The sequence below is a fragment of the Eschrichtius robustus genome, chromosome 4, assembly GCF_028021215.1.
Source record: "Eschrichtius robustus isolate mEscRob2 chromosome 4, mEscRob2.pri, whole genome shotgun sequence".
NCBI lineage: Eukaryota > Metazoa > Chordata > Mammalia > Artiodactyla > Eschrichtiidae > Eschrichtius > Eschrichtius robustus.
Window position 1 is genome coordinate 131,153,743 of NC_090827.1, and position 27,763 is coordinate 131,181,505.

At 36.5% G+C, this 27,763-nt stretch overlaps 1 pseudogene; it reads right to left on the bottom strand.

The window, feature by feature from the left end:
- Positions 1 to 381: 381 nt before the first annotated feature.
- On the bottom strand, positions 382 to 27,051 carry LOC137763536 (protein LTV1 homolog pseudogene; annotated as a pseudogene).
- Positions 27,052 to 27,763: the final 712 nt, after the last annotated feature.

Consider the following 27,763-nt stretch of genomic DNA (forward strand, 5'->3'; position numbering starts at 1 on the left):
CCGTTCGCGCAGGCGCAGTGGGTAGGCGTGATGACGCTGTTCCCAGTGGTTACGCTCGGGAGGATCCCTGTTGGGCACCGGTAGTTGTGGTCGGCGGGCTCCCTGGCGCCCAGGGGGGGAGGATGGTAGGTCCAGGTTTTAGTGGCCGCTCCCTAGGTCTGGGGATAGAGCGACCAAGGAGCACAGTTCCCGAGTTTGAAAGATATTTTGAAAGTGATATGAACTGTCCGCCAGCTGCGCCATAAGTGGTCCCAGGGATCCTTAGTGGGCGGTTGGAACTTGCTAGATGCTTTGGGAATTCGTAAAGCAAGTGCGTGCGCGGCAGCTCAGCCACAGTTTTAGAGGGATTACTGTGTGGGCGGCTTTTCTTGAGAAATTGGGTTAGGGGTTAAAGGGACGAACTGCTTGCATTTTTCTATCCCTTGTCTGTTCTGGGCTCAGCTCACGTTTATGTCCCGCCCCCCTGCGAGGCGGAGTCTGGGGGCAGCAGGAGGCTGCGTCCGCTGGGCCAGCTTGAGCGGTGTACCCGTCCACCCCTAGGCGACTGGTCGGGAGTAAGGTCACCTCACCAAAAAGGCCCATCAGCACTGAAGCGCTTTTCAGTGAATTTTGACTCACAAATTCAATGACTTTTAATGTTAGGATGAGAAGTATTAAGGAGATTGTGCACGGCTAATGTTCATGTGAGATGCGAAACAATTTTATACTTAAAGCAGGTGGGAAAATTATTCGTAAAATGAAGTCTGAGAAACTTAGCTACCAGATGTACTGTTACTTAATTATATGAGAAAAATGCCTGAGTGTATTCGTTTTCTATTACTGCGTGACAAATTATCATAAATTAGTTTAAAACAACACCCATTTGTTAGTCAGGAGTCGGGGGCATGGCATAGCTGGGTGCTCTACATAGTCTCATAAGTTTGAAGTAAAGGCACCTGTCTGCAGGTGGGATCTCATCTAAAATCTGGGGCCCTCTTTTGACCCCCTTGGTTCCTGGCAGAATTAATATCCTTGTTCTTAGATTGAGGTTCTCATTGGCTTGCTAGCTGTTGGCCAGAGGCCAGTCTTGTGCTTTTGCCAGGTAGTCCTTCCATAGGCCTTCTCACACTTGCAGTCTCTCTGACTTCAGGGAGGTCCTTTTAAAGGGCTTACGTGATTAGGTCATTTCCGGCCGGATAATTTCCTCTTTGTTGAAGCTAATCTTCAAAGTGATTTTGCCTCATAATTACATGTCTGGCCACACTCAAGGGCAGGGATTATATAGTATATGCTCCCTAGAAGCCACAAATTTGGGGGGGCCATCTCAGAACTCTGCCTCGTCACAGTGTTATGTATCAGAATTTGATCAGTTTGAAGAGTGAACCAGGTATAATAGGTAATAAGCTGACTTGACCCAGTGAAATATTTTCCTTACATTCTTTAGTCTCTGTGGTACAAGTGTGTATGCATGTGTTTAAGTCACCACCTTTTCACTCCTTCCACCAGGATTTTGGGTTAGAGCCAGAATTCTGGCATCACGCTGGTAGAACATGATGCCCACCTTACTTCATATATAAATTGTCTCTCTTTCTAAGGAACTTAACTACTTAGCACTTCAGGAAAGACTTCCTTCAGTTTCATAATAATATAGTAGATGCAAATAATCGTTAGTATAATTTTGGAGATTCTAGAAGGCTGGCAAAATATATGAGATTTCCATATATAGAGGAAGTATTTGTTAATACTTTCTTTGTGTTCTAGGAGGAGGTGTAAGAAATAATTAAGGCTTAGAAAACATGGTCTGTGCTTTTTGAGGATTTGTAATCTAGTTTTGTTTAAATATGCACACTTAAAAACAGTTGAAGGCTCATAAATTTGATCTTATCTGGCTTCTGCCTACCTGGCAGCCTCCTTTCAGGTTACTATCCTAACCTGCCTACTCCTTTAGTAACGTTTCAAACTCAGAGCTTTTTGTAAGGTGCTTTCCTCTGCCCAGAAATTGAGTTTTATCTGTTCAAACTTCTGATTATGTTCATACTTTTTAAACTTAAATGTTACTGCATTAAAGAAATTTTCTTTAACCCCTCAGAGTATAAGGTTCTGCTCTTAGGCACTCTCATGGCATCCCATAGTGCTATTTCAGAGCACTGCTTTCACTGTTGCAATGAAAACAATTACATTATCGTTATTTAAAGATATCTTTTGTATCTTCCTGTTTTGGCAGAGGATTCATGATGACATTTATTGGGTGCCCCACAAATATTTGTTAAATGAATATTTGAATATTTGCCTAGGAAAACTACATGGAAGAACCCAAAATGTTTTCCAGTTGGAGAGCAGGTTGAATGGATGCGGTAAGGCCACTTTTAGAGAGCTTTGAATACCAATACCTATTTGAGTTGATTGAACTAGATGTACAAGGATTTCTAAATTCTTAGGATTGTTGTAATTAAAGGGGCGTTTTTTTTCAAGTGTAAATTCAGTAATGGTAGTAGAATAGATTGTGTAGTGGACCATCTAGAGTGGTGGTTCTCAAACTTGAGCATGTGAAAGAATGACTTGGGTATTTTGCAAACTGTGTGGATTCCTGGCTTCTGTTCCTCCTTCTTTCAGTCTGGTTCAGTTCAGTACCATAGACACTAGTCACATGTGACTTAAGAACTTGAAGTGTGCTGGTGTGAATTGAGACATGCTACAAGTATAAAGTACCAGATTTCTAAGACTTCGTATAAAAAAAGAATGTAAAGTATATTGATTTTTTTTTGGTAATTGATCACATATTGCAATGATACTCTACATGCATTGGATTAAATAAAATATATTATTAAAATAATTTCACTTGTTTCTTTTTAGTTTTTTAATCTGTCTACCAGAACATAGACAATTACATAGATGACCTTTGTCATCTTTCTATTGGACAGTGCCGGTCTACTTTCTGGAGTCTAGGAGATGACATGATTTAACCAGCATCCCAAATGATTCTGATGCAAGTTCTTAAATCACTCTTTGAAAAGCAGTAAACTATGATGGCAGTTTTAGTAATGCAGGCCTAGGAGGTTGAGTTCCTGGACTAGATGGATGCCAGAGTTTAAGTAATAAAGTATACATCAGAGCAAGACGTTTTGAAAAAAGAATTGAGTTTTGATGACTGATATGGAGGAAGAATGAAATGGTAGTACAGAATCCAAGGTGGCAAGCCTGCCATATACAGTAGAGTTGGTCAAAGCTCTCAGGATGTTAGGTAGAGCTGCTCAACTCTGAGACTGTTCTGTTTCACTGTAACACTTATGATTCTAGAAGCTTTGGTGGAACTTCTTTCCCATTAGCTTTTGGGTACTTGGTTTGACATTGATCCCATCTTACCTAAAGCATGCACCCTTATCTTTACAGAAGGTTTTTTAAAAACTTGTTTTCAGTTACTTGAATTTACTTTTATTCACAATTCAGTGACATCTTTCTAATGTGTATTGTTTAGGGGAAAGTTATTTGGACAGGGAGAAGTATAAATTAAGATTTATTTCTGAAGAAAATTCAAGCAGAGTGCATAATCAAATAACCTAGAATTATAAAAGAGATGAGTATGAAAACGTATGTCATAAACAGACCTGTATTCCATATTAGAATGCTAAAATCAGAAATACTCATAAAAATTTCCAAAGCTAGAATCAAATGGAATTTTAGGCAGTTAACTAATAACTTAGCTGGACAGTCTTAGAGATGAGGAAGCTGAGGTCCGGAGTGACTACATAGTCTAAGATTCAATATCTGGTTAGTAGAAGATTTATAGTAATAGAATCTAGGGTTCTTGACTTAGTTTCTTTTAAAATTATTTCTATTTGAAGACATGCTGGAAAATGCTCTTATTTTTAAAATATTAACTGATTTTAGATTAAGGGTGTTCAATAACCTGTATACTTGTCAAGAAAATGGCAATTACAGTCCTTAATGAATTTTATGCCAGTGTGCAAATAGTTTCAAACGCCACAAGATGGCACTGTTTACGTGTAAAAGAATACCTTTAAAAAACAGTCCATGTATATGTGCTTTAGTTCAAAGTGAAATGAGGAAAAAAGAATTTAGTGATTTCTAAGGTATTCGTATGTGTGGAACACATCAGACTGAAATGTTGGATCATAATATATTACAGAACTGTTACACTTCTTTTAAACATGTAGTGTGTATGCATACACACATGCCCCAAAACATATTTATTTACGTTTACATTTAAGTTGCATATTTGTTTTTACCTGGAAAAAGAAAACATTTTAGGTAGTTGAGTCATTATTCTGATAGACTTATGACAGTTTTCCATCACGTTTCCAGGTGTTATTTTATTCTTGAGCCCAATATCTTGAAATAGAGCATTTTGTTCTAAAATGGGTAAAACAGGGATACTTACCTTTATGATAATTTTAATAAAATTAAATTAAATTTATCCACTAAATTTAGGTTAAAAATTCTATGCACATAGATATTTATGTCAGTATGGGGAATTTGCTCTTTTTAAAAGAAAGGATGCTGTCATAAGTCTTAGTTATTCTATTTCTTATATAGATCATTTCTCATTTGATGTGAAGAGCAAGAATTAAAATCAGAAATTTTCTACTCTGTTTACTTAAGGTTTATTTTGTAGATCTAATGAATGTTTACATTTTTTCATAAGCTTAAGAATTAAATTATGTAATGTAAATCTCCTAAAGATCCATCTTCCCCAAATACTTTCCTTCTGAGGACTCTTTGATTGTTGGTCCACATGTTCAAAATGATAGAACAAATTTGAATCATGAAATTTTATTAATAAACAATGACTTAATAAACTTAACAAATATATCTCTGTACCTGCATAATTCATCATTTTTAATGATCCAGTTGCATACATAGGATATTAACATTTTATCTTTAGTAAAAAGTACAAAAATTATTGAAAACTTATTAATAATTCCATAATTTCTTGTAATGAAAAACATGGGCTGTTCTTATCAGAAAGTATTACCATGTTGTATTATTTTATCATAATTCTATTATGACAAGTAATATATAGTCACTTAGAAGTCTTCCATAGCTCAACCATGATTAGGCACCAAAAGGCATAACTTGAAAGGTAGGTACTCTTATTCCTATTTAATCCTCAGAGACTGTTTGGAACATTTATATATATATATATATATGTGTGTGTGTGTGTGTGTAATATATATATGAAGAATGGGTTCTGCAATCAGTTGACTTTGACAGCAGAGTATATTTTAAAATGTAAGTGAAAACAGCTCAGAGAGTGTCTGATATGGAAACTAACAACACAAAGCCTCTGTGAAGAATTAAAAGCCATGGTTGCAATTAAATTAATAAAAACAGATTTAATGCATTAAATGATTTTATAATTACATATTAAATTTGGTTAAATATTTTATGCCTATAGTACATTTTAAGCTTGTTGCTTCTGAATCTTTTGTAGGTGAGAGTCATTTTTACTATTGCTTAATATGTAAATATAGGTGAATTAGTGCTGCTGAATCTACCAACTAATAATGCAACTAAGATGTTATTTGAGTAAGCGGAAAAGTATTTTTTGAGACATTCCATAGACAAAACAAAATAAATAAGCCATAAAGTTGGGTCTTTCTCAAATATTTGTTAGTACCATTTTATAAAACGTTTATGGGAAAAAAAAAGCTTTGTGAGAACATGAAAATCACTTTACTTTAAATTTGTTTATATTTTTCTATTTAGATAAACTTGGCTTTTTCAACTGAAACAATTTTCTTATAACTTGCATTGTGTTTATAGCTCATTCAAACAATACAGTAGTCAAGCCATGTTTATCAGGTTACAGATCAGTCATGCACATTAATTCTATTATTTGTGCTGAGGTTTTCTACATATAAATTGGCTATGACAGTGTTTTTAATTCTTGAATGATGTGTATAACCTGTTTAACATCAACTAAGAGCAAAAAGGCTTACTGAATTCCACAGTTTTTGGTTTAATGTTGGAGATCAAGTGGATTAAATATTAAATCGTGTCTTTTTATGATTGCTTAGTCCCAATATGGTTGTAAATATAGATGGTAACATTTAACTCCAAAATAGATTGCAGTTTTGTTTTAAGGCAGTTGTTTGGGTTATCCAGTATATACCTCTTTAAACCTGTGTTACGCCATTATCAGAACAAAAGAAAACCTGAAATCAAGTTTCATTTAATTAGTATATCTCCAAGAATATTCTTGCAGACTCTAGTATGTGAAACAATGGACTGTAGCATTTTAGTTTACATAAATTTAGATGTTTTTAAAATTTATTCACGGAATTTTGTTATTAAAAGTAATGTGTGGCTATGAGTTTGTATAACTAAAAAATTATTAATAAGATAGATTTCTTTTTGTTTTGGGAATTTTACATTAAGATTCTCATTAATTTTGAGTTACCTTTAATCTCCTTTAAAATAATAAGAAATTATGATATTTACTTCTCAAGAGCAGCCAAAAATGCTACTGTTAACACAGAAGTTGAACATCTTAGGGAATTAAGAAGTTATGTGTTGCTATTCCTAGGATGGCTGCCTGCCTTAGGAAGAAGATCAGGAGAGTGGGAAGAACTTAAGGCCCCAAGTACACTTGCCTGTGTCTTCTGGGAGACTGGAACTTGAAGGAAGATTATTCAAAGGACTCTGGAAGTGTAAATGTACCTTCCTCTTCTCTTTCTCAAAGATCTTGTTTAAAATAGTGTATCTCATCAGTAACAGAGAAGATAATGAATACACGCCAATATAGGTTTATTTATCTCTAAATTATAGACATTTTCCACAGTATTAGGTATAGTGTGTGTATATGTGTGTGTGTGTGTATGTATATGTATGTAGGAAATTAAGAAAGATGAGATAAAGAAATACTTATTTTAAAAAATGATTCTTGTATCACTAGAAAATAATTTTACTTTCACTAAATATATTAACTGTATTAAGACTTACATGGTTAATATGCTTCCTTATTTTTTTTTTTTCATTTTTTAAATTTGTTTTTATTTTTGTTGTTTATAGCAAAACAAAAACAGACTCACAGATATAGAAAACAAACTAGTGGTTACCAGTGAGGAGGGGAAGAGGAGAGGGATACGTTAGGGGTATGGCATTAAGAGATACAAATTACTATATGTAAAATAGATAAGCAGCAATGCTATATTGTATAGCACAGGGAATTATAGCCATTATCCTGTAATAATTTTTTTTTTCACACACACACACACTGTATTTTATTTTTACAAGAGATAGACTGACACCAAGCATTGTACATGGATGACCACAACAAAAGCAACAATGATTGCTATTACCAAACATGAAACACACTCATACTATGTCATAATATTGACATTCAGTCCCGTAATCCTCCACTGTAGCAGCTCCTTTACTTTGCAGTGAAAATTGATTTGTATATTCTTTGCCTCTGGTTAATATGCTTCCTTATTCTTAAAAATCTTGGTTTAATTATTTGTGAAGAGTGATTTAGAAGTCAGATACTTCAGCTTAATTTAATACTTGGATTTTTTTATTTGTTTTTTGAGTTTTTGTTTTTTTGACCATCAGAGCTAAAAAAGTTACATCACAAAGATATGAAGATCCTAATGAGAGTTCATTGTTGACTTCTTATTTTTATTTACCTGTATTTAGCAATTATGCAAAGCCTTGAAAAATTATTAAATTCCCCATTTTCCTGGTGCCAATTAGATGTTCTTACAAACTAAAAACTGTTGTATTGTTATAATTTTAAAAAATGGGTCTAAAACGAAGGTTTAAGCAGTTTTGGTCCATTTCTTAAAACTATGAAAACACAACACCTTTCTATTAGTTTGGAACTAATTGAACTAATTGTTTTTATCTTTTAATTGCCCTTGGAACTAATTTGTAATTTAGAAATATTATAAATAGATTAGAAAAACTTGTTTCCAAGTTTTTCAATGTTCAGATGAAGTTTTTTAAAAAAAATAATTGACACAGACATGCTTTCTCAGTAGCTTGAGTGTCTTGAAAAAAATTTTTCATTTTAAAAGTCACTTTTTCTCTGAAAGAACATGAATGTTAATTTTTCTGAAATTCTTGTTAGATAGCACAGTACCAACTGTTAGCTGCACAGAGAAAGAGCCATTACATTTGCAACGGTTGACTTTCATTTCTTTGGGGATACTAGTCGTGACCTGTGACTTTCTGTCCTGCGGACTGTGAGGGTGTCAGTGTCAATCCACTTGTTACATTTTAGTACAGCTTAGTTTATTTTCTTAAAGAGTCAATATAAGTGGGAATTCTACATTTCTTCCTGTACCCCAGTGAATTGTTTTGTGCACACATCCCACTTTGGAAATAATTGGTTTTGGGAATGTATGCAGAAACCCTGTTGGCTGAAGGATATGTCACCTGGAGTTGGGGATGGTCATGGTCCTTGCTCGTCCCCTCTCCCAGGCAGACATGGAATGGATGTAGCTAGGTTGGCCAACTTGCATGCCTGTATAGAAATTTGAGTTTTCATTCTCCTTGCTGGCTTCTGCCAGAGCAATCCTATGAGGAAAATACATTATCTTTATTGGGAAAGAGTGCCCCAGACTTTTGAATCCCATTCATTCATTTTCCACTTAAGTCTGCTGAAGGCATGGAATAAAAACCCTCTTCAGAGTTTCAGCAAATTCTTATGTGGTAGAAGTCCATTTGGATCACAAGAGAAAGAGCTTTACTACTGGTAGCATGGAGGTGGAGTGTCATGGCATTGCTTAATGAAGCAGGAATCTCCAAGCAATCTATCAGAAGCAGAGTTCTTAGGCAAATGTGCAAGAAAGGGATGCCAAAATAGCATGTTCTAGAAACTTTTTAGAGGCAGACTATCTGGACAATTTAAGAAAAATTAAGAATTTTTTCCCTTATCTGTAAAACGGAGGTAATAATAGTACTTGCCACATAAATTTTCTGTAAGGATTCCTTTAGATAATGCAAGTGAAGCTTTGGTTATACTATTAATATATTATTCTTGTTATTGTTATACTATTGTTATTATTAGTTATTATTATTATTATTTAGGTAGCTTTTCCTCCACTTTCCCATGCAACTCTCCTGGTACTTGTCTGGTACTTGTTTAGTCTAGGATAACTAAAGGAGTCCTTAGGTAAAGCAATTTAAGGCAGAGATTGGGACAGATGCTCTCTTAACATTATGACAAAGAAGAAGTAATGATAATGCTAACTACCATTAATTGAGCACTTATTTTCTGCCAGGCGCTCTTCTAAGTGCTTTATGTGAATCAATGTATTTAACCCCTTCACAGGCCCATGAATTACGTACTATTATTACCTGCATTTTTTACAATGGAGGAAACTAAGTTGTAGAAGGAGGTTGGATTAATTTATCCAAGGTCCAGGCCATCTAGATGATAGCAGGATATGAATCCTGAAAGTGTGGAAGGTCTGACTAGATTTTCAGTAATCTAGCTTGAGGGGTCCTTATGCCCTGTCCTTCCCTCCATTTTTGATGTGAAACTCCTGGAACTCATCCAGCAATGGAACACAATGAAGCCAAATGTCTGGAAACCTAATGGAAACATAGGTTTCAGCATAGAGAGAAGACCCTGGGCTTAGGATAGGGGTTGGAGCAAGGGAAAGAGGCCAGAAGTGGAGGAAGAAAGACAAGAGGTGGGGCCCAGTGTGAAGTACTCTCTTTAGGTTAAGAGCGGGCAGCTAAAAAGGGTACCCTGCGTAGGACTGCAACAGCAGAAATGGTTTTTTATTTTGTGTACTATACAAATGCTCTGGCTAAGGAACAGGTTGGTGATTGAAATCCAGGCTTCTGCTCAGCTTGCCAACTCTGTGGATAGTTACGACAAAAGGAAGTGAGGATGTCCAGTACAATAAAAATGTGAAGGGATGACAAATCTGAGAGACATTTTGAAAATGTGTTCATGTGTTTGAACTCTGAAGAATAAAGTGTGGTATCTTAGAGGTCATAGTGGAATTGTATACATGGAGATGAGTTTGGGTGAGTTCAAGTGAGTTTGGGTCAGGAAAAGACCCAGGGAAGGAATTGGGGGTAGTAACTAATAAAATGTCACATGGTGGAAGAAGATACAACGAAGGAAACTCAGAAGAAATGGAGAAGTAGGAGGCAAATCATGAAATGAATGTCCTAAAAACCTACTTAGTGAATCTGAGTTGGGTGGGAAAATATTTTAGTGGTTCGGTACGCAATTCAGTACAACTAAGAATGACTGGGAAAACATCATTTGATTTTGCACTCAAGAGATCTTTGGTGAACTAAGAGGAAGCAATTTGGGGCATGGAGAGGGGATGGAAGTCTTTTGCAAGGAGTTTGGAAGTGAGGGATAATGAGATAGAAGCAAAAGTTTTGTGAGTTAGAGGCTTGGAGAGTGGGGGAAATAACATGAACAACTGCTGGATCTTGGGAATTTTATTTTTAGGAATATAGAGGAAAGAGAGCCAGAAGAAATATAAAAACTGAAGTTGGAAGTTGGAAAGGTGTAACTAATAGAGCCAGAAGCCACAGAAAACAGTGGCATCGAGGACCTAAGTGGAGAATAAGCCTTAAAAGAGACAGTTTCTTGGGAAATGAAAATATACAAGAAAGAAGAGGTGAGAGTATAGAAATTTTTATTTTTAATGAAACATTGAGGATAATTGCAAAGGGTTCATGGACCCAATTCCAGCGTGTGTGTGTGTGTGTGTGTGTGTGTGTAGGCTTTTGTACAGCAGCAAGCAATTCTCTGATGCCAGCAGTGTCCGAGAATTCAACTCAATTCTGACACGATCTGATTCTACCCAGAAATAGAATCAGATTCCACAGGTAAAGTTCTCAGTCCCACAAGACCACCCTCCACTTCAGACACCAGTTTCAAGCCCAGGTTGGTTACCTGTGTTGCTGACCTACTGGCTACAAACCCGAGGTTCCCACATCCTCCTCCTCGGTTTCGAATAATTTGCTAAAACGGCTCATAGAACTCAGGAAAGCTTATTTACTCACTAATTACAAACTTATTATAAAAGAGTATTAAAGGATATGAATAAATAGCCAGATGAAGAGATACATAGGGTGAGGTCCTGAACAAAGGAGCTTCTGTCCTCTTGGAGCGGGGAGCCTGGCAGTGTGGCACATGAGGTGTTCTGGTTTCCCTACATGGAAGCTCCCTGAAAAAGGATAAAAGCTGTCCTTTTGGGTTTTTATGGAGGCTTCATTACATAGTCATGATTGACTAAATCATTGGCCAATGGCGATTCATTCAACCTCCAACCCCTCTCCCCAGGAAATCAGGGGGTGGGACTGAAAGTTCTAACCCTCTAATCACAGAGTTGGTTTTCCTGGCGACCAGCCCCCGTCCTTTGGGTGGGACCCAAAAGTCACCTTCCCTGGAGCTTTTTCTGGAACTGAAGGCAAGAGACCAAATATTATCTTTTTTGCCCTTATTGATCAGGAAATTTCAAGGGCTTTGGGAGCTGTGAGCCAGGAACTGTGGATGAAGACCAAATATTTATCATTATATATATATATATTTGGCCATTGTATATGTATGCTTGTATATATATATATTTCTCATATATATTTGGTCATCTGGATGACCAAATACATAAATTTTCTATAAATCACAGTATTGCAATAATTTTTAGTTCTCAGTGGAGGAAGAGGCAAGATAGGGAAGTGGGGGAGGCAGAGATAGACAAGGTTTTTTTGAGCAGCCATTGTGGACAATAGGAAGAAAAGTCAACCAAGGAGAAATAACAATACTGAGCATTTTTTTCTCAATAGATATTTTTTCTCGATAGATATTTATTGAGTACTATTTATCTCATGATGTGGTACTGTGTGACTGCAAGAGGGAAAAGAAAACAGCCTTTCTTTGCCAGGCAAATCTAATTGGGGAGCCGATACACAAAAATAGCTGCAAATAGGAGGTATCAGATGAGTATCAAGTGAATGTATGCAGCAAATGCACAATGAATTCAAAGATAACTATGGAATGTTTCTTGGAGGACAAAGAACTTAAAGAGTGCCTAGAACTGGCTGGCAGATATGGGTGGTGGTTAGGGAAGGTTTAATGAAGAATATTAACTCCAATTTGAGTCATAAAGAAAAAGTAGATGTAGACATATAAGTAGGACATTACAGGCACAGAACTTAAAATCGATAGACCCAAAGTTTAAGCACCAAACTAGCTCACTTTACCCGGGACACAGTCCTCATGTAATTAGATCACATCTGGGTCTTTTTTCTAGAGAGTCTTGTGTGGCAGGCTGGAAAATTTGTACTGTTCCAGGACATTAGAGAGCCATTGAAGGTTTTAGGACTTGGGAACAACATAGAGTGATGTTTCAGTAACATCAGTGTAGCTGATGTAAAGTACAGATTGCAGAGTTATAGTAACAGTCAAGGCAAGAAGCACTCGAGTATTTCTTCACTGTTTAAAGTCTGGTGAGTGCTATAATTACCAGGAGAATCCCAGGTTTTGCCTCATTATCATGGATTCATCAATTTCCCTCCTTTTTTTCCTTTCCAAAGACATCTTTGGTGTCTTTGATTTCTGGTTCTTTAACTCCTCCAAATTTTCAGTCATTTACAAAATCTCCTATCCTTCCTCTTGGCTTTGTGTGCCCTGTCTTCCGTTGCTCTTTTTGTATAAGCTGTCCTGCTCTCTGTCTTGACTTGATTCAGAGAGAGAGGCCTGCACATTTCAGCCTCATCATAGACAATGCCAATAAACTGATGGCCTGCGTCACTCAATTCCTAACGTTACGTATATATTCCATAATATTTGCTAAGCTTTCTATGGCTACTAGTGTTTGATATCATTTTATTAAATAAGTTCAGTAAAGTATTTCTGCCTTTCTTTTTGGTATCATGACAAACAGATGAGCGTAGTAAATTTAGTGTGGTTGTATTTGTGACTGCATAGTAGCTCTAGGAACCCTAGAAGTTTCTTACCATTTTACTAAGTTTTCACTCAATTTTAATTAAATTTGAAAACCTTTAAAATTGAGATCAGAAATTCATATACCTTAATTTGATTTTTAACTCTCTCTAAAATACCAAAATATTGCTGTTGATTGCTATTGGATAAATTGGTTTTTTAAAAAATTATCTATTTCTGCCTTCTCTTACTGTGACTTAGTATCTAAAACATAGTGTATATTAAAATATATGAGATGAAAATATATAAAGGGTGAAAATGAATAGAAAGAAGCCTTGATCCTGTAATATAGATATATCTACACACATAGTATGATCCTGATGCCATTTGAATCCATAATAATCTCCCTCTAAAAGCATCATTATAGTATTGATAGTTTCTAAGTCTCTTGAAATTATTTTTAAGTTACTTGAGACTTTAGAAAGTAGAAATTCTGAGTAAGTAATACTTAATGCAATTTTACTGAAAGCAGTAAAAAAGCATCAAGTAGTTAAATTAACTTTTTAATTCTGAGGTAATTTATGAATGATTCAATCCTGCTCTTCTGCTTGAAACCTTTTTCCTTCAGTAAAAGAGGACAAACTTGGTTTTATCTTGAGAGTTCAAAAAGGAGTAAAAGACAGCAACAGTCAGCTCTACCCGCCACCAGAGCCTCCCATCGAGCCTCTTAGATAGCCTCAACCACCAGAGGGCAGACAGCAGAAGCAAGAAAAACTACAATCCTGCAGCCTGTGGACCAAAAACCACAGTTACAGAAAGATAGAGAAGATGAAAAGGCAGAGGGCTATGTACCAGATGAAGGAACAAGAAAAAACCCCAGAAAAACAACTAAATGAAGTGGAGATAGGCAACCTTCCAGAAAAAGAATTCAGAATAATGATAGTGAAGATGATCCAGGACCTCGGAATAAGAATGGAGGCAAAGATTGAGAAGATGCAAGAAATGATTAACAAAGACCTAGAAGAATTAAAGAACAAACAAACAGAGATGACCAATACAATAACTGAAATGAAAACTACACTAGAAGGAATCAATAGCAGAATAAGTGAGGCAGAAGAACGGATAAGTGACCTGGAAGACAGAATGGTGGAATTCACTGCTGCGGAACAGACTAAAGAAAAAAGAATGAAAAGAAATGAAGACAGCCTAAGAGACCGCTGGGACAACATTAAACGCAACAACATTCGCATTATAGGGGTCCCGGAAGGAGAAGAGAGAGAGAAAGGACCCGAGAAAATATCTGAAGAGATTATAGTCGAAAACTTCCCTAACATGGGAAAGGAAATAGCCACCCAAGTCCAGGAAGCGCAGCAAGTCCCATACAGAATAAACCCAAGGAGAAACACGCCGAGACACATAGTAATCAAATTGGCAAAAATTAAAGACAAAGAAAAATTATTGAAAGCAGCAAGGGAAAAACGACAAATAACATACAAGGGAACTCCCATAAGGTTAACAGCTGATTTCTCAGCAGAAACTCTGCAAGCCAGAAGGGAGTGGCATGATATACTTAAAGTGATGAAAGGGAAGAACCTACAACCAAGATTACTCTACCCGGCAAGGATCTCATTTAGATTTGATGGAGAAATCAAAAGCTTTACAGACAAGCAAAAGCTAAGAGAATTCAGCACCACCAAACCAGCTCTACAACAAATGCTAAAGGAACTTCTCTAAGTGGGAAACACAAGAGAAGAAAAGGACCTACAAAAACAAACCCAAAACAATTAAGAAAATGGTCATAGGAACATACATATCGATAATTACCTTAAACGTGAATGGATTAAATGCCCCAACCAAAAGACATAGACTGGCTGAATGGATACAAAAACAAGACCCATATATATGCTGTCTACAAGAGACCCACTTTAGACCTAGGGACACATACAGACTGAAAGTGAGGGGATGGAAAAAGATATTCCATGCAAATGGAAATCAAAAGAAGTATAGCTGGAGTAGCTATACTCATATCAGATAAAATAGACTTTAAAATAAAGAATGTTACAAGAGACAAGGAAGGACACTACATAATGATCCAGGGATCAATCCAAGAAGAAGATATAACAATTATAAATATATATGCACCCAACATAGGAGCACCTCAATACATAAGGCAACTGCTAACAGCTATAAAAGAGGAAATTGACAGTAACACAATCATAGTGGGGGACTTTAACACCTCACTTACACCAATGGACAGATCATCCAAAATGAAAATAAATAAGGAAACAGAAGCTTTAAATGACACAATAGACCAGATAGATTTAATTGATATATATAGGACATTCCATCCAAAAACAGCAGATTACACGTTCTTCTCAAGTGCGCACGGAACATTCTCCAGGATAGATCACATCTTGGGTCACAAATCAAGCCTCAGTAAATTTAAGAAAATTGAAATCATATCAAGCATCTTTTCTGACCACAACGCGATGAGATTAGAAATGAATTACAGGGAAAAAAACGTAAAAAACACAAACACATGGAGGCTAAACAATATGTTACTAAATAACCAAGAGATCAGTGAAGAAATCAAAGAGGAAATAAAAAAATACCTAGAGACAAATGACAATGAAAACACGACGACCCAAAACCTATGGGATGCAGCAAAAGCAGTTCTAAGAGGGAAGTTTATAGCTATACAAGCCTACCTAAAGAAACAAGAAAAATCTCAAGTAAACAATCTAACCTTACACCTAAAGAAACTAGAGAAAGAAGAACAAACAAAACCCAAAGTTAGCAGAAGGAAAGAAATCATAAAGATCAGAGCAGAAATAAATGAAATAGAAACAAAGAAAACAATAGCAAAGATCAATAAAACTAAAAGTTGGTTCTTTGAGAAGATGAACAAAATTGATAAGCCATTAGCCAGACTCATCAAGAAAAAGAGGGAGAGGACTCAAATCAATAAAATCAGAAATGAAAAAGGAGAAGTTACAACAGACACTGCAGAAATACAAAGCATCCTAAGAGACTACTACAAGCAACTTTATGCCAATAAAATGGACAACCTGGAAGAAATGGACAAATTCTTAGAAAGGTATAACCTTCCAAGACTGAACCAGGAAGAAACAGAAAATATGAACAGACCAATCACAAGTAATGAAATTGAAACTGTGATTAAAAATCTTCCAACAAACAAAAGTCCAGGACCAGATGGCTTCACAGGTGAATTCTATCAAACATTTAGAGAAGAGCTAACACCCATCCTTCTCAAACTCTTCCAAAAAATTGCAGAGGAAGGAACACTCCCAAACTCATTCTATGAGGCCACCATCACCCTGATACCAAAACCAGACAAAGACACTACAAAAAAAGAAAATTACAGACCAATATCACTGATGAATATAGATGCAAAAATTCTCAACAAAATACTAGCAAACAGAATCCAACAACACATTAAAAGGATCATACACCACGATCAAGTGGGATTTATCCCAGGGATGCAAGGATTCTTCAATATACGCAAATCAATCAATGTGATACACCATATTAACAAATTGAAGAATAAAAACCATAAAAAAAAAAAAAAGGAGTAAAAAATGAGTAGAAAGAAGTCTTTATTCTGGAAAATGGATCTGATTTCGAAGTTCAACTGGAATAAGCAATTGTTAAATTTTGTATAGAAAATTGTATCTAATTTCATAATTATCTGATTATTTGATCTATTGAGTAAGCAAAGCATACTGTTTCGTAAAGTCTATGAATAAATACTTTTTCCAATGGCCGTGACAGATTAAGTGAAAACAAAGAGAGTGAACAAAAATGGAAGGGGGTCATGGATCTGCATCTGCATGGAGGAAGAGGGCAGTACTTTTGGGGAGTGCAATTTACATGAGCATCTGGGTCTTTTGTCATGTTTTGGATGGATGACCCAAGTCTGATATACTGGTGAATAGCATTAACAAAGGTCTCGTTGTCAAAGGCTAGGAAGAAAAATGCAATTAGCCACAGCAATGAGGTGATGTCTGTGTTTGGGGGAAAAACTGATACCTAACTGGCTATAGAAAAAACTGAAATGATACCATCAGTAAAAGGCCAGATTTGTGTGTGTGTGTGTGTGTGTGTATCCACTATAGTGATCTTAACTCAGTGGGATATGACAAAAAAGTCATTTTATTGATAGTGTTTGGATTATGTGATGAAAGTGGATATGTACCTGTTACTAACGAAATGACCTGATAAACTCAGTGAATTCATAATTCATAATACACCAATTTCACCAACCTGACAATACTGGTGAATACTGCTTTGCAATACTGTTTGTTTTCTATTTAAAGAAAATTAGAATTAAGTAAAAGTGCACTGGAGTTCAAAAGAAGTTTGTTCTTTTTTTTTCTCTCTCTCTATAAACCATGCCATCCAGAGTAGGGAACCATATCTAATCTCCCAATTAGGTCAGGCCCCAGGATAATCAATCTCTTTAACAGCAGATGCCTTGTTTTAACAAATGAATGCTTGGTTTCAAAAGCAGTTTTGTGTTGAGAGAGGAGTGCAGTTGGCATGGGTGATTAGAACTCTTTTAAACCCTGTAAAAAGCTTCTGTAGATTGTTTTATGCCGACACTTTGTGAACTGAAGTAAATGCTGTATATATCCATCTTAAAATGAACATGGTGAGGACTTTCTACAGCCTGTGAGAACATCTACATGCATATAAATGGAACTATTTTAAGTCCAAAATTTTAATACCCATTTGAATTACACTGTGATTTTGATAACATCTAAAACTAGTGTATATGTTTTTAGTAGGTGCTCCTCATGTTTATTAAGTATGCTCATCAATGACAGTAACATAATTATTAGATTAACATTTTTTTAGGCTGAAAATACAATAAGTTAACATGATTCTCATATTTGTTATTTGGACTGCATTTATATTAGTTTGTGAATGCCTTTTTTCATGTCTGGTGCCTTTCAGTTCATATCCATGCTCTATGCAAATGGGCAGTGTGAGGCAACTGTGAAATCAAGAAGAGATAATTAAAAATTAAAGTTTATAAGCAATGTGTATTAAGTTAAAACTATAAATTGACTTAATTTTGCTCACAACTCCATTTAATCTAAGATAGTGAAATGTAGTGAGATACTTTTCAATATGGTAAAACTAAAAAAATTCTAAGGCTTCAATAAATTATTTTAGATAATCATTGTTCAAAATGTGATTGCTGGAACTTATCAGTGACGCCTGAAAGTGATACAAAAATAATTCTGGAGGCCCCAAATTACCTATTGCCTTTTTTAGGAGAGCAGATTACATAATTAAAAGCATGGCATTGAAACATTTGCGAGGTAGTTAAGAAAAAAAGCATTCTCCAATGTATTTTGTATGTTACCATTCAACTTTATTGTATAATGGTCAGTTCTACCAGTTTTTCTCCCCTCTTAAAAATTGTTTCAAATATGGCTAATTTGTGGAAAGTTAATATTTTTTATAGTGAAGGTTGATAAAAACATCTTAGGAAAAATTGAAAGCAGATGGTCTTTAAGAAACATTTATTGCTAATTACTTCTTAACCTTTCACACAACTGTTGGTAAATGTATAGGATTATATTTTTTAAGTAAGTTTTTAAGGCTAAATTGGTAGATAAGCTAGAGATGCAATGAAACAAGATTTCTTAAATACAGGCCTTTTTTTTTTTTTAAACAACATTTAAATTAATTAATTAATTAATTTTTTGGCTGCATTGGGTCTTTGTTGCTGCGCGCAGGCTTTTCTCTAGTTGCTGTGAGCCGGGGTTACTCTTCGTTGCGGTGCGCGGGCTTCTCATTGCGGTGGCTTTCTCTTGTTGCAGAGCATAGGCTCTAGGTGCACAGGCTTCAGTAGTTGTGGCACGCAGGCTCAGTAGTTGTGGTGCACGGGCTTAGCTGCTCCACGTCATGTGGGACCTTCCCGGACCAGGGATCGAACCCGTGTTCTGTGCATTGGCAGGTGGATTCTTAACCACTGTGCCACAAGGGAAGTCCAAAATACAGGCACTCTTAATAATACCAGATACCAAAATAGAACTATGATTTTCACTCATGCTTATTTTAGTGTGTAACAGCATTTCAATATGATTAGTAGAATAGCTTCTGTATATTAAGAACTTCTGTATATTAAAATTTTTAGCTGGAAGACAGTTTAATGTCCAGATCTGTTACTCAGCTACATTTTAGATTTTAAACTTAATTTAATTATTATAGCATATCAGGCAGTATACATTTAATTTAATGAAATTAACACTTAGGTTTATACAATAGCTTTCTTACTCAGATCCCAATGATTTTCAGAATCCAGAGATTTCCAAGCTGAAATTCTTCATTTTCATGGAACTCTTGTAGCTAAATTTATATATGGATTATTTCTTCCTTGACAGGCACACACATTCACTATAGTATGAAAAAGAAGTCTGAAAGAAAATATAGTGAAATGTATATCTTTGGGTGATGGGTAGATTTGGGGTGACTTATTAAATCTTCTTTACTGTATAGTATAGGCTTTATGATTCTTTTATAGTTAGGAAAAACATAAATATTTTCAGTTTCAAAAAAAAGTACAATTCCAGCATAGGTGATACATAATTTGACAATATTTTTTTTTAAGATTTTTTTTGATGTGGACCACTTTAAAAGTCTTTATTGAATTTGTTACAATATTGCTTCTGTTTTATGTTTTGGTTTTTTGGCTGTGAGGCATGTGAGATCTTAGCTCCCCAGCCAGGGATCAAACCCTCACCCCCTGCATTGGAAGGCGAAGTCCTAACCACTGGACTGCTAGGGAAGTCCCTTGATAATAATTTTATAATATAGTTTGACAATAACTTTTTGTTTTCTCTTGAAATTATGTAAAACCTGTAGGGGCAAATACCCTGTTCTTTCCTTGGCACTGCTGATTTGTCCATACTGTTGAAATAAACCACTCAGTGGAAGGTATACTTTAATGACTGTAAACTATAAGGAGTACATTAAAGCATCCCAGGAATGACCCAAAATAACAAACAGTAAACATGGTAAACAGAAATTGTATCTATCCAGGATTTCTCAACCCTTTCACACTATGAAAAATTATTGAAGGCCCCCAGAGAGCTTTTGTTTATGTAGCTTATATCTATGAGTATTTATCACATTAGATATTAAATCTGAGAAATCTTTGAAATATTTATATATTAATTCACTTAATAATGAATACCAATTATGTGTTAAAATACATAATATAGATTTTTCAGAATAACAACAAAAAGTAGTGAAAAGAGTGGCACTGTTTTACATTTTTGTAAATGTCTTTAATATATGCCTTAGTAGAAGACAGCTGGATTCTTTTATCTGCTTCTGCATTCAGTTTGTTGCAATATGGTATTTAGGTTGAAGTATATGAAGAAAACTTGGCTTCATGCAAATATGTAGTTGGAAAGAGAGGATAATTTTAATAACTTTTTCAGCTAATTGTGGATATTCTTCTTTAATATTACACCAAATGTCAACAAGTAATAGTTTGTTAGAGACTAGTTGCAATGTGAAATCTGAAACCATCTCAATAAACTTTTAATACTTTTGAGCTTGGCCTATTTCTCAAGGAAGGTTTCTAAAAGAAGTCTGACTTTTGATTTTAAAAATAATGAAGTATAATATTCCAATAATAATAAAACAATCCCAAGAGTATTCCAAGGATATTTTAACGATTAATTTGCATCCAAGTGTTTTCTAAAACATATGAGCACCACTCAAATCTCTGAGCTTGATTTCTTAATTCTTAGATACATCAACTTTAAAGTTTACTATTTGTTGCATAGATGAGGTCTTAAAGCCTTTGCTTTTCATCTCTTTGGAGGTAACTTTACATATATGAGTTCATCAGATGTGAGCAGTGTAGGAATACAGTAAAGGCCTGATCAGTGGTTGCTGGCATGGTATTCTACTGTTGCAGAGCTCTGTCCTCACTGTAAGTATGAACAAAAGTAATTTCCAAACAAGACCTTTGCTTGAGCCCTGAGAACCAAAATATTGATTTCCAAAAGAAAATATTTGTTTCAATCGTGACAAATATTTTTATGGCAGAAATTGAAGGCAAAATACACATTTTGCATTATGACACTCGTATGTCAGATCTTATTAAAAGTAATTTAGAATGTTCCTACACATTGCTTTTGATGATGTCTCTTTTCTTTGTAAACATTTGTACAAAATGTCTCAACAAGGAACCTATTATAAAAACTTCTTAAAGTCCTCCTTCCTTCAAAATGAGGTCTAGTTGACTTCACTAGGAAATGTGGATGACATGTTTTCATGTTCTTTTTTTAATGGCAAAAACAATGATGTCACTCTTTACTAACAAGTCCAATAGCAATGCTAGAGAATTCCTGCGGATGTGGTTATCAAATATATTCAAGATTCCAAGGACACCATCCTTTATCCTCCCTACTCTCCCAGAATAGATCAGATTCTCCTAATGTGCACTCTCATTCCTACAATCTTGGATTTCCCCATATTGCACTCATTGCAGTTGCTAATTACTTCTTTGTACAATCAGTTGATTAATATCTGCTTCTCTCACTATACTGTTAGCTCCAAGAAGGAAAGGTCTGAGCCAGATTTTCCATCTCATCCCCAGGACCTCCAGCATGGTCTTTGGCACACGATGGGAACTCTTTAAGAGTTGCAGAATATATGATAGAATACTTCTGAGCATTTAATGCACTTTGGAGTCCCCAGAGTATTTTCCTATACCTTTTATATTTTGGGATTCTTCATCCTTCTTGAAATTGCTTTTGTGATAAATCTGAGTTCTTGTTTCTTTCTCACCTCCTTGATTGTTCCATTTTTGTCTTCCTTCATGGCTTTTGTTTTAATATCTAGTTCTTTAAGGCAACCATGAAGTTCTGTCTTGCCCTTTACTATTTTTCTGTTTTATGCACTTTCTCTCAGTTAGCCATAACCTCTGAGATTCTCAAATCTAAATCCCTAATCCCAATCTCTCCCTCAAACCATGGTTTTGCATCTTCCAGGTAGCCTCTCTACATTTCCAACCAGATATTCATCTTTAAAGCCAATAGATCTCTGACTAAATTCATCATCTTTCATCCTACGTCAATTGTCCCCTGTGCTTCTCTACGTCCCAGCAGTTACGTTTGTGCCGCCTTTATCTTTGCTTTCACTGAGTCCTGTCAGGTCTCTCTCTCACTCAGGTCCATGTTTTCATCCCAGTTACCATCACTTTAGCTCACACCTTGGCTTTCTCATGTCTGTCCTGTTGTGATAGCATTTATACTCCCCCTTCTCTGTGCTGGTTCTTTTGGTTTTAATACATCTTGTATACTGGTATGAGAGTAACTTTTCCCACAGAATTTTTCTCTTAAAAACTTTCCTTCAATTAATAATTTGAACATTGCCTGGGCATTTGATGGTATTAAGGAATTTTAAAATAAATGAATTTATTTATTTATTATTTATTTATTTATTTATTTATTTATTTATTTATTTATTTATTTATTTATTTTTGGCTGTGTTGGGTGTTCGTTGCTGCACACTGGCTATCTCTAGTTGTGGCAAGCGGGGGCTACTCTTCGTTGCGGTGCACGGGCTTCTCATTGCAGTAGCTTCTCTTGTGGAGCATGGACTCTAGGTGCATGGGCTTCAGTAGTTGTGGTATGTGGGCTCAGTAATTGTGGCTTGTGGGCTCTGGAGCACAGGCTCAGTAGTTGTGGTGCACGGGGTTAGTTGCTCTGCGACATGTGGGATCTTCCCGGACCAGGGCTCAAACCCATGTGCCCTGCAGTGGCAGGCGGATTCTTAACCACTCCGCCACCAGGGAAGTCCCAAGGAATTATTATTTTTAGATCTGATAGTGGTTTTGAGGTTGTATTAGAAAGGAAAAGAGGCCCTTATCTTTTATGCATACATACTGAAATATTTATGAGTAATTGATATGATCCCTGGATTTGATTCAAATCATATGGAGTGAGAAAACATGGATGGGAGTGTAGATAGATAGGCCAGAGTTGATGCTTACTCAGACTAGTTGATGAGCACATGGAGGTTCACTATACTGTTCCTTATAATCTTATATATGTTTGAAATTTTGCATAATAAAAATTATTTTAAGTCAACTCTTTAGTTCTTTAAGTGCTCGTAAAATAAAGTCCAAACTCTTTATTTAGGACTAGAAAGCCACAAGCCAATCCCAGTCTATCCTCCCAGTGTCATTGGCCAGTGTCTCCCACATATATCCTTTGCTCATGTGGCAGATTAGCAGACTCTTCGTTGTGTGTGTGACCGTCTTTCCCCAGTCCTCTGCGTTCCTGTACACTTCTTACCATGAGCACCTTGGCTGCAGGATTGCCTTTAGTCTAGGTATAAGGTAGTTTGCAAGAGCTGTACATCGCTGTAAAGCCATCAACCAATGACAAAGAGGGTTGGTGATTAAATACCCCAGCTGTTTTCTCTTTTGGGTGGATCCCCCAGAAGTCTCCAATGGACTTGAGTTCCAGTTGCCCACACTGGTATCTTACTGTTGAACACATTAGTATTGCTTTCCTTCCCTTCTTGGTCTCACCTCTCCACTTCTGTACTGGATCAGTTGCATCCAGTCCTAGTTTCAGGCTCTTCTGGGGGGTCGCCAGTCTCACTCAGCTGTAAACTCATCCTTTTCTGGTTCTGTGCCTTTGTCAAGCCACGCTCATGGCCATGCATGCCCCTCCATACCTATTACTTATATCATTGCCTTTTCTAATCTTAAATTTTAAAACAATGCTAGTTTTAGAAAACTTTGAATATATAAACATTACAGAGAAAACAAAAACCATTCATGGTTACAACACCCCACAGATGAACATTTTCTTTAGTCTTTTTCTGTGTGTGTGTCTGCAATCATCTGACCATTTTCCTGGGGCTTGAAGATCCACTTCCAAGACGGCTCACTCACATGGTTCTTGGCAGGACCCCTTGGTTCCTCACTGACTTTGGCAGAAGGTTTCGCTTCCTTGCATATTGGCCTAACAGGGCATCCTGAGTGTTCACACGACATGGCAGCTGGTTTCAGCAGGGGACGTGATTTAAGAGAGAGAGCAAGAAGAAAGTTACAACATCTTATTATGACTTACCCTTGAAAGTAACGTACCACTTCTGCCTTATTCCACTGGTCACACCAACGAACCCAGATACAAAGTAGGAGGAAACTATATAGGGGCGTGAATATTATGAGGCTGGGAACATTGAGGGCATCTTTGAAGCTGGCTAGCAGAGCTAGTTTGTAATCTGGAGCTGCTTTGGGGGTTTTAAAAAACTGCCTTTAGGGCATCTCTTTTTTATGTCTTTCTAGCCTGGCCTCTGAAGAGAAATCATTTCATGTCCCTTTTCACTGTGTCTCACCCGCCTCTTTAAGGTCTCAGACTTTCTTCTAGTTCTATTTTAATGATACTGTTTTTCTTTGTTTGTTACTATTCTGAAAATTTTCCAATTCTACGAATAAGACTCAGGCATCTTTTTCAAACCACTCTCATTTCTTCCTAATTTATTTTTTTTAAAAATATTTATTTATTTATTTAATTTTCAGCTGTGTCGGGTCCCAGTTGCGGCATGCAGGCTCTTCGTTGTGGTGCACAGGCTTCTCTCTCTAGTTGTGGCATGCAGGCTCTAGAGTGCATGGGCTCTGTAGTTGCAGCACAGGCTCTCTAGTTGTGGCTTGCATGCTCAGTAGCCGTGGTACACAGGCTTAGTTGCCCCACAGCATGTGGGATCCCATTTCCCCATCAGGGATCGAACCCACGTCCCCTGAATTGGAAGGTGGATCCCCAGCCACTGGACCACCAGGGAAGTCCCCCATTTCCTCCTAATTTCTAAAGCATATCTGATTTCTAGATTTAGAATGTTCCAGAAACATCCCTGTTAAATCACTTCCTTAGGCTTTGTTGCCTATTTTCAGGATTGTTTCTTTACCTTAAGAAAAGAAGGTGAAATAGTCTTTTTATTCTAACAGCTTCCTCCAGTTTTAGTTGTTCATTGATAAAATCTATCACTCTTCCCTTGGTGAAATAATAGTTTGGGTCTCATATCTAAAACGACCATCAGAATCTGTGCATTAAAGACAGTCTGTGTTATAGTGGTGAGAGGGTAAGTTTTGAGGCCATAGGCAAAGCTGCATGACTCCTGAAGTGAACCCTTTCACAGATTTCTCCTTGGCCCTGAGTATAGTTTAAAGCAGAATAAGAAGGAAAATTATCAGGGCAGGTGAACTACACCTGCGCATCGAGGGCCTGCACTAGGAATTTAAAACTAAGACTCCACCCATTAGTATTATGGCCCTTATGGAACTTTGTTGCCTTTGGATTTAAGTCATGAAGATATTTTCTAATAATTTATCCAAACATTTCACATTCATGAAATTATTTATTTTAGCGATAATGTAAAGTTTATAGCATAACATTAAATTTAATTAAACCTTCAAAACAACGTAAATAGACATTACAATTAAAACAAAACTATGACAGGATATACATGATGGTCAGCAGGGCAAACTTGTTCTACAATTATTTTATAATTGAGCTATAAAATTAGTTCAAATACTACACTTGTTTTTTCAGTACCTATCAATAAAAATTGCAGAGTTCTGTCATTTGAAGATTGTAATTCATGATTGAACATAATGAGGAGTCCTTAATGGGGGATGTGCCTTTTCTTAAATGTCCCATTTTTACAACTTTGGACCCTCAACAGTCTTCAAATGCAGCACTCATTTTCCTGCTCTCGTGTCTTCAGTTTGAAGGCTAATTTGTTAGCTTTCTTCTCTGCTCTCTGTTCCCTGTGCTCTTCTTTTATAACTTGCTTTCTTGCTCTTTTATTTTCTTTGCTCTCATTTTTAGAACGTGGTTGAGTTGATACCTTAAGTAGATCACTGCCATTAATCATCTGCACTTATTAACTTGTTTTGCTGTGAGTCCTTTCTTTGGTAAGCCATCGAGAGGTATTCCTGTTTTATTAAATACTTGGATTTGTTTGGGCTTTGGTTAATATTTGATAAGCTAAGGATGGTTGAATAAATGTGAGCATGTGCTACAAATGAATTCAGAATCCCACTTCTCTTTTGCTTCTTCTAGAACTAGAGAAACCATCTCTTCTTCCTCAGACTCATCAGTCTCATTAACTGGCAGACCTTCATCCCCAGAGTCTTAAAGTGTATTCAACTTTATACAATTCTCTGCCTTCTCTTTGCATCCGTCATTAAAAACTTCATGTAACCGATTGCTATCTATTGATACATGAATGGAACCCTCCAATTTGGCATTATCTGGCGCTCCAATCTTGTTATCATCTTAATTGTTCATCAAACTGCTCAGGTAGGGTCAGCTGCTCCTTTCTTCTCGCGACTGAGGAAGTAATAGAATTCTCTATGAAGTGACTTTTTATTTCTTCTTCCTAAAAAAAAAAATGGCTTCCTATGACTTCATGAGGTTTGCACAGGCAAACGAACCATCTTCATTTGAGAATGGGCTTTAAAAACCATAGTCATCATTCCTCCCTATCACTTTTCTTCCCATCCATATCTTTCCACTCACTGCCATTTTCAGCTTTAGATTTCTTTCCATCTATTCCCTCTTCCTCTGTTGTTCCTCATCAGCCTGAAGGATAAAATCATTTTCACATAGATGCTGGATAACAAAGTCAAAATCATCACCAAGAGCTGCAACAACGTCAGGATCCAAATCCAGTTGAGGGCTCAAAATAGCAGCTGTTTTATTTACCAATTCAATATCTTCCTTAAATTCTGATGCAAACTCTGATTAAGGCAAAGTAATTCCATGGCCTAGAATTATTAAAGTTTCCTCTTTCTCATCTCTCCTGTTATGCGGAAGGTATTTTGGATTTAAGCACATAAGGCCCAGATGATTCTTTCAAGTGCTGTAAGTATTTATAATCATTGTCAGAGAACTCTTCATAACTTCCTCTGTTTTGCTCACATTCTTCATCATTTATTTTGTGTAGGCAACAGAACCCTCTGGGGTGCATTTTCATCTGCTACTAAAGACTCTTTGACTCGAATGGACCAGGTGGAAAAGCCACAGTTTTCCTCTCTCTAAAGAGCTTTTCCCCCCATTCTGTTGCTGTGTGGGGCTCACACCAAGAAGAGTGACCTGAGGGTCCCAGAGCAGGTGACACATCTTGGAAGTGGACAAGGCCTACCTAGCAGCCACGTCTTAAGGCCATGCCACACATCTACTCTTGGACTTCACAGTGCAGGTCTGAAGAATTGGCTCAGAGACACAATAAAAGCTACAAATATTATTCCACCCAACAATGCCTAAAAACACTTAATCCCTGCCTCAGCTACACCTGCAAGGTCAGCCGAAGCTGGCAAAAGAGTCTCAAGTTACCTGTCTGACTCTGTGCCCCACTCAGGCTTGAAAACCCACATGGCCTAACACAGTAAAGCCCCAGCCTTGATCAAAACACTGATTTCCCATGCTATTTTGTCCCCTCCCTCATTCATTTCTTATTTATTTCTCAAGGTTGTCTGCCCATTTACCAAGATGTTGGAGTCTGAGTGGATCAATAAGTACTTGATCCCTTCTCCCCATCCTCAGTCTGGAACCAATATAGAGACAGATGTAGGCTCCCAAGAGAAGAAAATAATCACTTAATATATCACTTTTATTAAAAAGAAAGCTGATTTCTAGAATCAGAGAATTCCAGAGATTGTCCTTTTAAATTAAACTCTTAGTCTCTGGCTTCCAAGTGTTCACTGAGTGTTGTTTCTACCTTACTTAACCCCAAAATGAAACTTATTCTTTTCATAATATAGGCCTCCACTAGTTGTTATTTGTTCATTAATAAGTCTAGTAATTTTACCTAGTTAAATAACAATTTGGATTT